Genomic DNA, 11,826 nt, shown 5'->3' on the forward strand with positions numbered 1-11,826 from the left:
GTTCAGAGGAGCAAGTGACGGAGCGTCACCAGATGTGTAAACAGCATGCGTTTTACAGGAGATGTGTGTCCAGGAAGCTGTCTGACAATCCTATCCACCTGGACATTGTTTGAAGAGTAAGTTTCATTTTCTTTTCTAAAGTGTATTCATGTCATTGCCACTGATTAAAAACTGGAGTACAAGTCAAACTGATGGTCTGTTTTCAATACACGTTACCTTTTCTGCGGACATTTTCCACTCTTGTTAAATTAAGAAACTGAGCAAAAGGCTCCCTCTGGTGTCCCCAGCCGGTACGCTTTACTTGTAGTCTTCAATCTGTTTCTACCGAGAGTTCAATCAGTGGGTTTTTACAAAAGGTGGACAGAGTCATGACAGAGTACCAAACTGAGTGACCAATCGTGACATCTGATTCAATTTGCGAAAAACAGCAACAACAAAAGAAAACACCAGAGTGAAAATATCCTCATTTCTGAGAGCCATTTCTGGGCTTCTATAGACTAAATATAAAGTAAACATGTCTGAATCAAAGATTAAGCCTAAATATCCTATTTTATTTTTTTTTCCACAACAGAAAACTTTCTGAACCAATGCATACCGTAGGTAACTTATATGTTAGAACAGTGCAAGCAACATCCAGGGATAACAGATACGGTTTACTGTATAATCACGTCTCTCTGTATGATACTATTTCTCCCATGCTCTTATTTTTGGTCCTTATGTATAATATTTCTTTACTTTACTCGCAGTGACCTTCCAGTACAAAATTAACAGTAATCTCCAGGAATGTCACCTCTTAAATTAAGTCAGCGTTGCAGCAATTTTTAATTTCTTTTCACACTTCTTTTTTTTTTGGCATTTTATGTACTCTGTAGTCTCAGGAAAGAAGTTAGGTCTATGAAGCTGAGGATAATAATAGTAGTGATGAAAAACTTCAAATTGCTACCACTAGGTGGCAATGTAGGAGTAGCTTTGTCCTTTGTCTGCTGTCGTCGTTTAAAGTTCATAAAGGTTATTAAAGCTACTTTTATTAAACGCAGCCTATCCACGCGGACAAACTGGGAATTTTGGAACCAAATAATTGTTATAAGCTGTTAAACTATTGGTTAGTTGCTCTAAAAATTAAACTATGGACAACCACTGCACTGCAGTCAAGATAGGCCCTTCAAAAAGTTCTCCTTTAATTACCTGCTGGCTAGATTTTATAGTTGGTTCATTGCAATCAAATGTAGCCTCGTTGGTTCACTAATGACACAAATCTGTTGAGGCAGATAAAGGATAATAAATCTGCATTAAATCTGTTTCAGAAAGCGCGTATGCCCTTAAACTGGTACTCTACTGAAGCACGTCTTGATGTCCAAAACTTTCGGGGTCGCGGGGTTCTTTTGTGCTAAACTAAATTTCTGGGATTTTGTCTTGACAGGTTAATCAAAGTCTTAGAGTGTATAATGTGTCAGACCTGGAATTTTGGCTTCTCTTTACAATTTTATTTGATTCTCCAGAAAACTGAAAAGGATTTGGAAGAATAAAAATCATCTCTCTTTCTACTAAGAGAGTTGATTTTAGTCACATTCTTGAAACCACCATCTTCTACAGGAGCAGGAAAAAAATTAACTTGATCCAGCAAGCCAAGCAATATAATATGATCCTTAATCCCTTGTCATTTAATACATAATTTACTTCATTTTTGAAGGGGCATCATTGGGATTTTCTGGTGTGCATCAATGTTTCTGGTAAACCAAATAAATGAACTGAGAAAAGTATATTTAAATTAAATATCCAACTATAAAATAAAGCAGTACTCTTCTGACACAGTTCTACATTAACTTTTCTAAACTCTAGTTATGTAAATGAGTAATTGGCAGTAAAGTGTTGCCAGCAAAGCTGATGTTTATTCCAGTTTAAGCAGACTGACTGTAACTAATGGCATTGACAAACTGGGCTTATTTCTGAATTTAAAGTCTCATCCTGTTTATTTGACCTTGTCTTAAGTTTATGTTTTTCAAACAAAACAAACTTTTCTTCAGGATAAAAACTACATTCTGGGAGGGTGAGGTTTTGACTCATTTCAAGTCTTGAAATCTAAATCCGTTGCTTGCAGAGTCTTTAGTTTCTGGTCTGTATATTAGGAGGATTACACAGAGGGTCGTAGATGGATTAGCCTCAAAATAACTCCAGAGTTGTTAAAAAAAATTTGTTTGTCATCTTGGAAGAATAAGAAACAAACCCAAAAAAAAAAGAAGAATCAAGTCCACTAGGATTATAGTTTTCACATGCTACGCTTATGTTAATCCTCTTCAACATAACTTTTTAATCATCTGTAAAGTGACATAAGGAAGCTGACAGAAAGCAAGAGTTGGGATAACGTTTCTATTTCAAACTTCTGCTAATCCTCAGCATGAATGAAAACATCCCATGTCAGCCCTGCATCTGATTTATCGTCTCCCCTCTCGGGCTCTTTACACAGTCCGGCCAGTTTGCCGAAGCAACAGCATTGCAGCCAGGTTGTCATGGCGTCTGATTGTCCCGTATCATGTCACACGCCCCGTCGCAGCCAGACGTCCCCCTGCTCCATCCGTACAGCCAGTCGAGTGCTTGTTTTGACATTCAGCGCAGCAACAACAAGACGCTGGCAAAGGCGGTGGAAGCTGGTGTCGCCGTGGCTCCTCATATCGTTGCAGCTTAAGCATATGCAGGGGTGAAAGCCAGGTCTCCACGGTGACGAGATTATTCGGAAGCAGTGCGATCAGGTGATTGATAAGTTATTTAAAACACATTGAAATATCCCGTGTGAGGGTTCCTAAATGAATTATTCTTCTGCAAAAATAGCAAGAGGAAAAATTATGAAATCAGAAAAACCTTCATTTCCCGTTGCCAGGACCTTGGCAACAGTTTTGACACAGGAATGAATGGATTAATTCAGAGGAAGAAGAAAACACTCATTAGCATCAACAGAAGGCAGTATTCATCAGGATGTGCCTCATTAAAACAACAACGGAGATAAAGTTGTTGCACATGACATGACTATGAGGCATATTAATACTTAAAATATTAAGTATTTTGACATTGTGTCCTATATGATATTCATTACATAGAACACTCTCAAACCGTCTGTTAAATATAACCTACGTCAAAAAGTAGAAGACTATCCTTACAATTTGAAGTGCATTTGATTTTGCTTCGTGATAAATGAAGCAGGCCTTCTAAGATATTTCAGATGCTGCACAGGCCATAGGAAGCTTGCGAGGTGACTGCCGTTAACCCGGGGAGCTCCTGCGGCTGTGGCGCGAAGCCCTCTGGGGCAGCGATGTGAAAGGGAAAGCCGGAGAGGAGGCTCAGAGGCCAGGCTGGCTCACTCACCAGCATGGGGTCTCATCACTCTCTCCACACTTCTGCTGTCATAGCTTTTGTTTCAGCCGCATTGCTCGGCCGCAAGGTCCCGCTTCCCAGGTAACTGTGAACCCGCTGAGCTGGCTCTTCTGAGCAAAAAAACACGGTCTGAACACGGACGGGAAGAAAGCAAACAAAAAAAAAAAGCAAACGTGGATCACCTAGAACACTGAAAAAAGTAACCTATAGAATTTACCTAATAAATGTGAGGTAACAATTTGCATCTACTCTGTTGGGGTAGATTCAATTCCATATATTGAGTATAAATTAACTGAACAAAAAATATATGAAATACTTAAAGAAATTGGGTAAAATTTACCTCATATTTATGTATATATTCAACAGCTACTTACTCAGTTAAATTAGGTAAAACTATTTCTTGTTTGCTAGTAGGTAATACCTGATAATTACAAATCAAAGTTAATTAAAATCAGTTAATAACCATTACTTATTCAGAGAAGGTAAGATGTACCCCCAAAAAAGACATTCAGATCATACACCTTCTCAATGTTTTTAATACATAAAGTCATCAAAAACAAAAACACAGAATAAACTGCAGCACAACAGTGTCACACAACATTTCAAATAATGAACCTGTGTTATAATCTAACAACTTCAAATGCTGTTTCAGTAATGTTGGGCAATAAAACATATCCTTGTTTTAGGACATCCAGACTGCTCAATAATAAAGGAGTAGATCAGAGAAAAGGAGAAGTGAGGTGATCAGAGCAGAGGTGCAAGGGATGTCCAATCACATGAAGATTTTCTTGTATCTAAACTCTTACTTGTGTTTCTTCAGCCTCACACAACAGTGACTGAGCAAATCTGCAATCTGCAGGTGTATTTATACACAACAAATAACTGAACTGCCTTGTTTATATGCAGCAATAATACACTAAATTATCCAAAAATGAATAAAGTGCAGTACACACCTTCACACAACATTTCAATGAATAAACCCGTTTTATAACTCACTAAGCTAATGGCTTCAAATGTTCTTTCTGGATAATTGGTCAATGCAAACAACACTTTCAGAGGCCCCTTACTCTATTTTAAAAGCCACAAAACCCACACACAAACTACAAGATTGTTTCTGTGTGTACAGTATCAAACATCTGGATAAAGACAGATCAGAAAATCAACATCCTTTAGTTTCTGTGCTTGCTCTCACTCTCAGAGACAGGATGAGAATAAAAGAAACAAACAAATGGGGAGGGAAAGAGGGTGAGTTCAAAATTCTTCAGGATTCAGTCAGTGGTATTGACCAGACTGGCCAGTTTCTATTGCTTTTCCATTTCTGTCAATGTGGAGAAATCAGAGAACAATGGAGTGGGCTGAGAGAGGCTGCAACATACTTGTGTATCCATCTGTACATATATTTCTGTGTCTGTGTGTGGAGCAGAGGAGGGAAGAGAACAAAAATATAAAACTATACTCCATTAAAACTCTCTGTCCAGACAAAAGTTCCTCTTGGAACAAGAGGGGAAATGTATGTCTATTGCATGAGCTTGTTTTTGAGGCTGTGGTCCTTCTTCAGTAGTTTTTCCCCATCAAATTCCAAAAAGAGTTTTTGAAAAGCTTCAAATGTGTTCTTGAGCTGCTTTGGATAGTCAAGGTTGAGGGCATATATCAGTCCCATCAGCAGTACACATGCCTTTGTTCGCCTTCCACATCCTTCCATCACTTGGTTTCCCTCAATCACAATCGACACATCTGATGGATCCTCCTCAGCCATGATGTTGTGCATCACGATCACCTTCATTGTTTTGTCTGTGTAGTCCTCACATTCCTACATGTTAAAAGAAAGAAACAAAAAAGATACACATTTTTAATTTTATTGAAGATGCTGTTTCAATACATTTCAACTTATCTAAAGGAGAGCAGAGGGGAATGATCAGAAGATAATAGGAAAAGGGGAGAAAGAGGAAAGGAGGGGAGAGGATCCCTTGAGTTAATCAATCATCTGTTATCAATGACATACCTGGCAGTCATGGAAAAGATCTTCTTGTCTTTCACCAAGGTAGTTAATGAGGCAGCAGACAACTGCATCCCTTTTTTTCCTCAATGCTCTGTGTCTGTAGGGAGATACAATGTAGTGAAAAGACTGTTAGTGGAGAGTGGGGAGAGAATTGCATACACTAAGACCGAATTGCTTAAAAACCAAAGGGTAGTTTAAGTTGGTAAGGAGCTCAACTTTGTGCACAACAAAGCAATTCTTTACAAATTAATTCACTTTTAATTCACGTATATCAATAATGACATATTTGTGAAAAAAAGTAAAATAACATACGTCATTTAAAGTGTCCAACAGAGGGTGCATCTTGGAACCAGCAGCCCCTCCTTTAGCACACATAAGCTGCATAAGACCTGGTGTGTACTCATCAAGCTTTAGCATGAATGTCTCCTCCAAAGAAACTGTTGTGATACGTCTGAACTCTTCCTTGATCTAGGAAATAAAAGGACAAAAATAAAATTTTAAATGACAGACCAGATCTCATAGTAATCACATACATTTTTCTTGATGGGAAGGAAAAATTATAAATACATTCTCACCTGAGCTTCAATGAATAATGCTGGCCACCTTTCTTTAAACATTTCTTGCATTATTGCTGATTTAACGCTGGCATCCATGAAGTGTCTTCCAGTGGCATGATATGAGTTGTTTGCCTCTGCAAGGATTAGTTGTATGTCTCTGGAAAACTCAGGTACTTGAAATGGCACTGGCCATGCAGCAAGGCGACATGAATCAGGCAGAATAATGGTGTCGCTGGAATCTGACGATGTGGAGTCGGACACCTGTGAGGATGCATCATGATCTTCAGGGCAGATGTTTGTTTCAGGAGTACTTGCAGGATGGGTGCTCACAGAACTCAAAGAGCTCAATGTAGATGATGGTCCTGATTCAAATATTGGGTGTAGGTCAAGGGTGATGTTAGGCTCTTTTAGGATCATTTTAACAGTGGCCTTGTCATACAAGTCAGCAGTTGAGGTGACACTGAAAAACTGATTGTCAAAGTCAAGATCGTCTACTGTATTGGGAATTCCTGTTGGAAGTGTCAACTTCTTAATGCTGTGTTCTTGTAAAATGACTCTTAACTGGACTGCCATTGCTGTTTGGTGTGTGCTTCCTCAGCTGCAGAGACAGAGAAAGAAAATAAGTTGAGACAGGTTGTTAATAGTTTATCAGATTATTTGAATAGGTTTGCTTCAATATTCTTCTGCCAAAGAAATAAAAGGAGATTTAGTTCAGTAGAGATTTGAATAAGTAATCTTTGATTGTCATTATTATAGATGTCATATTTATAGATGTAATATGCTTCATAAACAATATTACAAGATTCTGAAAACATTTATAATATAAAATCAATTCTAAAATGTTTTACTTGAACACACAATTCCTTTAAAAAATTTTGGTGCAGCAACAGTGGGTGTTTACACACATAAAGGCGGGATACAGTGGTACTTTGTTTTCATTTTACACCATGTTTGTTTCCACTCTGGTCCACATCCAGCACGCTGGATGAGCGTCCTGTTTCCATGACGACTGACCGGAAAAGACGTGCGACACGTCATATTTACATGAGTCCCGATTGCAAAAATAAAACTCTGAGAGGTAACGCTAAACTTTAACAACAGAGACACAAGTACACATGCATGCAGGTAATCTGGAGAGCGAATTATTATGTTTTTAAACAGACCGCGGCGGAGACCGACTCTAGCAGCCATGTTGAGGGAGCTAACGGTGCTAACGGGTAAACAACAACCGCCTGTGTCTCGGTGCAGCGTGATGTGGGAGCAGAGACCTGCAGATACTTAATGACCATTATACCTTAACCACACTCGGCAAAAGCTGAACTATCCCCTCTACAGTCTATGTGTTGCCTAAACATCCGCCCATTCAATATATTACAAAAAACATGCGTTGACTATAACCTTAAAACCAGCGGTCAGACACAGTCATGCATGCTGGCTAATCTTGTAAAAAGCACACCGCGAACACATTTCATTGCAACATACCTGCAGTTGTCCAGACAGTTAACAGCCATGGTGGCGCCAGGGACAGATTCAAACTTTGATTTCAAGTAATGGCATGTTACACAGATGCACATCGAATATAAGTGAAGTGTAATATCTCATCATTTCAAATATTACAATTTGCCTTCGCGGTATTATTCACAAATAGCTTACCTTCAGCTCACGGTTCGTTGGTAAAGGATGCAGAGTTTCCTGTCCCGCTCATTCAAAAACGCGGTTTGACGCATGCGCAACGTTGGAGCACCGGACTTAAGATTCGGGGGTATATTTTACTGTATTTTCCTATGTAGTGGTTTTTAATGTTAACGAATGGGTAGCATGTGTAGAATTTACCCATTATTTTGTAATTCCTTGGCTCACTGAAAAAATTAATTAAATTTCATATGATTTGTATAGATCATATTTACCACTCTCCAAAATCACTTTTTTCAGTGAAGAAAGCGGCTCTAGAAAAGACTTCATACAATCGAAACAGGTATAATGAAAATTAGGTTATCTAATGCAAATCTAGATTTCAGGCATCAGGAACACCTTCCTGTAATAATTTGCCAATTTTTGAATCTTTTCTTGTGGGTTTTATTTGGGGGGGAGGGGGGGGATTTTTTCCAGGATCATAAAGCTCACCCACTTCCAAATAACCTCTGATGAGACGGGAAAACAAGTCTGATGCAGCGAAGAGGCGGCACAGCACGATACTGCTGGATCAAAGATCTGTGCTGACAGAGGTCGGTTTGGTACCTGCCACAGCTCCATACGTAAGAGATCATTAAAACGTAAAACGTGTCATCTTCCCCTGCAAAATACTCAACATTTTAAGTGCATGTTTATGTTTTATATCGGGTAAAATAAAAAAAAGTTGTGAGAAAGTTCAGGGTTTTTTTTTTTAGTGTGTATTTTAAATAATATGTGATAGGGCTACACTAACCAGCCGTTTGTGTAGGTACATCTTGCTAGTGTCGGGTATGGACCCACTTTTGTTTTTCTATACCTTTGCTGTTTTTTGGTCCATTTAATCACACAGTACCTGCAGCCGGTCGGCAGCAGATGTAGTAAGCAAATCGCTCATGTAGGCCACATCCCAAAAAGGTGTTCAGGTAGATTTAGGTCTGTTGGAGTGCAGTTTAATAAACCAGCTTGATCTAAACATTACATGGTGCAGTACTAGTAGAAGACGGGTCCTGTCTGGTCACAAAGAGATGGACCTTGTCAGTGGAAATGGCATGAATGCACAGAACTGCTGGATATTTCTGGATATTTACACTTTCTTTTAGATAAACCTGAGAGGTGATCATGCATTAACATCCCAGCACTATCAGCCATGTTAAGTTTAAAGTCTCCTGCAGCCTCTTCCTTCAGCACGCTGATGCTCAACCTGAACTTTAGAAAACTGTCTTCACCACATTAAGATGCAGAAATACATGGAGCTGCACAAGTAAAATGGATTTGCTGCCTGACAGACACACCTCATTGCCTTACCTTAGTACCTTACTTAGTGCTCCAGACTGCAAAAAACATCCAAACCGTTTAACACACAATTTAGGATCTGAATCACTTTCATTTAGTGGACCAATTCATTTTTCATAAGCTGTACAGTAGAGTGGTTTCCCTCACAGCTGTGAGGGTCTCCATTTTGGATATTTGATGCTGTCTCCTCCGATTTGTGGCTTTTTCTTTGGTTACTTTGCCTTCCTTTCCTTCCCTCATGCGTGTTGGACTGATGACTCTCTAGTGTCCCTTAGGACTGACTGCTTGCCTGTCTGTGATGGCCCTGATATGTACGGGCAGTTTGTCTGGGGTCCATCCAGTCTCTCACATGGTTTGTCATTATCTCCCTGCAGCCCTAAGCAGATGTATGAAATGAAGATATATATATATATATATATATATATATATATATATATATATGTATATATCCTTTTAGCTGTATGGTATAAGCAGCGACAGAGCCCATAGGAGTGGGTTAAATAAACTTTGTATTTAAGTCGTTCCTTTCTGTTCCTGAATCAATTTGCGAAAGTTAAAGTGGAAAAGTTTGTGTTTACACCTCCTCCGATCTTCTCTGCTGAAAAGATGCTGCATAATAACAGGTTGCGTTCCTGAATCCTCCACAGACCGAATATGGATTTTAACAACGTTGTGTCTTCTGCTTTCCTTCACACGTTTCAATTTGCCTTCACTGACTAGTCACATTTTCAGCTTACCCCCCGGAGTCCTGGCATATAGGGGGGGAGAAAAAGCTCAATAAACAGAAAAATAGCACGTTGGACATTTCTGCAGGGACTCATGCTGTGTTTTTTAAATGTTTCTCAATTTTTTTTCCCGTTTGTTTTAAATGTTGTGGCGTTCGCTCAGTAATTATCTCTGCTTTAATTGTCATCACCAGAAATTGAAATGCTCTCTCTGCGAACACGATTGCCTGTTCTTTCAAGACTTTTCTTTCATTTTTAACTTCCAGGCCTCGGTAAGTAGAAAACCTTTTCTTTTTTTTTTTTTTTCTTTTTTTTTTACGTTTACTAAATTGCACTCAGCAATCAGGTACAAACATGATGTGTTTTTTATTATTATTATTTTATACTCTCTGGAAATTGACAATTGGACTTCTGGTCTTTATTTACACATCCAATTTTTACTTTGTTGCTACATGTTGAAATGAGGAATAAAATTCAGGAAAAAAATAAACCAGCTCAGGATCCTGTGAAAGTCGAAGACGATGCTTTGATTAAAAGGCGGCACCGTGTGTTTCTGAGTCCGAGTCAGCATTCTGCAACCTAAGATTAAGAACATTACATTAACACAAATATTAGTGTTTGAATGAGGAAACGAGCAGACACTCTTGGCCATTACTGATCTAACGACTGAAAAGCACTTCAGTGCATAATAGTACCAGTGATGTATGTTATATAACCTCTTCTCTGCTGCAGGTCCAAACTGCATTCATTTTGGTTCTGGTTTAACTGATCTAAAATCTTACTACAGGTCAGATGAATGATTTTACAACTCCATTTCATTTAAGAAATGCCTTAAAAAACATAATTTTTTGTTGTTGTTGTTGTTTTTTTACATCTGTTTAGACATTTCAACTTTTTTATCTTTCATTATTAGAAAGGGGAGAAAAATAGCAGGTGGTTCACAAGGAATGGGCCAGACTTTAAAAAATGTTTGGGCAGACGCCCAGGGCTGCGAGTTTTGGGAGGATGGCCACAGCAGAAAACTAGTATTTTCTGCATACTGTTAATGTTTTGCAAACATGGGACTGATACAACAAAGTATTTTGCATATGCATATGCATCATGGGCTCATTTTGCATGTGGTCTTACATTAAAATATTGTTGGATTTACAACACTAAAATATTTGAGAATTATAATCTCTTTGGGACCAACATGGAATCAACCCCCAGACGTTTTCCTTCAGTTTGTACCTGCAAATGTGCAGACCTACCTGCTAATGTTCTGTGATTTGCATAAAAGTTAGTTTTTTTTGTTTCTTTGTTTTTTTTGGGGGGAGGGGTGGTATGGCACAAAGTGGCCCTTATTTGACAAAATTCTGCTTTGCACTGGTACCAAAAACAAGATTTAATTTAATTTATTTGTGCAAAACCTGAATGCTTCATATCAAAAACCTTAAAATATGATTTAAGTTATGAATATGGAATGAGAAATTAAAGGTAGGCAGGAAAATACCCAAATGTACATTGCTTTTCTCTTTAGATCGGTCTTGTAAATAATAATTTTTACCTTGAAATGAGGAAAAAAAAAAAAAACATCCAAGCAAAGGTAAGATTCCATTTCAAAAGGTTAAAGTTCAAGTGAAGTAATGAGTTTGTGTCGTGAAGAGTTTCTCCGGCCTCAGCTTAATGCGATCTGATTTGTTTTGCATCTTCACGCCCGCGTCCCTCAGCTGGCAGAGACATGTCTGCTAAATCACCTCTTCCTTTTTTCTTTCCCAGTGCAGCTTTGTGTTTCCTCAAAGGCCCTGAGCAAAGAGACATGAGCCTTAATTGTCGCGCTTTATCGGGGGAATAAAGGTGGGCCGGGCAGCCGTTTGGGCTGCCTTTATGACACTACAAAGTGTGACAGAGTTACAGAGAGATAATTGGCAGAGAGTGGAAAGGCTGATGGAATGAAAGAAGCGAAAGAGACGAGGAGGAGGTGGGGGGAGATGTCAGCCGAATCAGTAGAAGTAAAAACTCAAGCAGATGAAGTTGCTCCTTTGCCTCAAGCTGTCCAGATTGTTTGCCAAGAAAGAAGTTTAGTTCCTGCAATATGCACAAAGTAGATAGTTGGTTTTACATCCAAAAACAAATTATTATCCAGTTTTATCTAAAATGACATCCTCTTTCAATGGGTTGCTTTTTTTAAAAAATTTAAACCAAATAAAAAGTTTCTTTCATGGTGTTCAAATTC

At 38.6% G+C, this 11,826-nt stretch overlaps 1 long non-coding RNA gene across 2 annotated transcripts; it reads right to left on the reverse strand.

Moving 5' to 3' along the window:
- Positions 1-3,559: 3,559 nt before the first annotated feature.
- On the reverse strand, positions 3,560-7,770 carry LOC122842091. Of its 2 annotated transcripts, XR_006372479.1 has the most exons (5): positions 7,576-7,770; positions 5,941-6,520; positions 5,678-5,833; positions 5,369-5,462; positions 3,560-5,176 (listed from the first exon to the last, which is right to left on the reverse strand). It is a non-coding gene; the product is annotated as an uncharacterized LOC122842091 (long non-coding RNA). The 2 variants fall into 2 exon arrangements; XR_006372478.1 differs by lacking the exon at positions 7,576-7,770 and having other exon boundaries at positions 5,941-6,843.
- Between the last annotated feature and the right edge of the window lie 4,056 nt (positions 7,771-11,826).

The sequence above is a fragment of the Gambusia affinis genome, linkage group LG13 (genome assembly GCF_019740435.1).
Source record: "Gambusia affinis linkage group LG13, SWU_Gaff_1.0, whole genome shotgun sequence".
In the NCBI taxonomy this organism is placed as follows: domain Eukaryota; kingdom Metazoa; phylum Chordata; class Actinopteri; order Cyprinodontiformes; family Poeciliidae; genus Gambusia; species Gambusia affinis.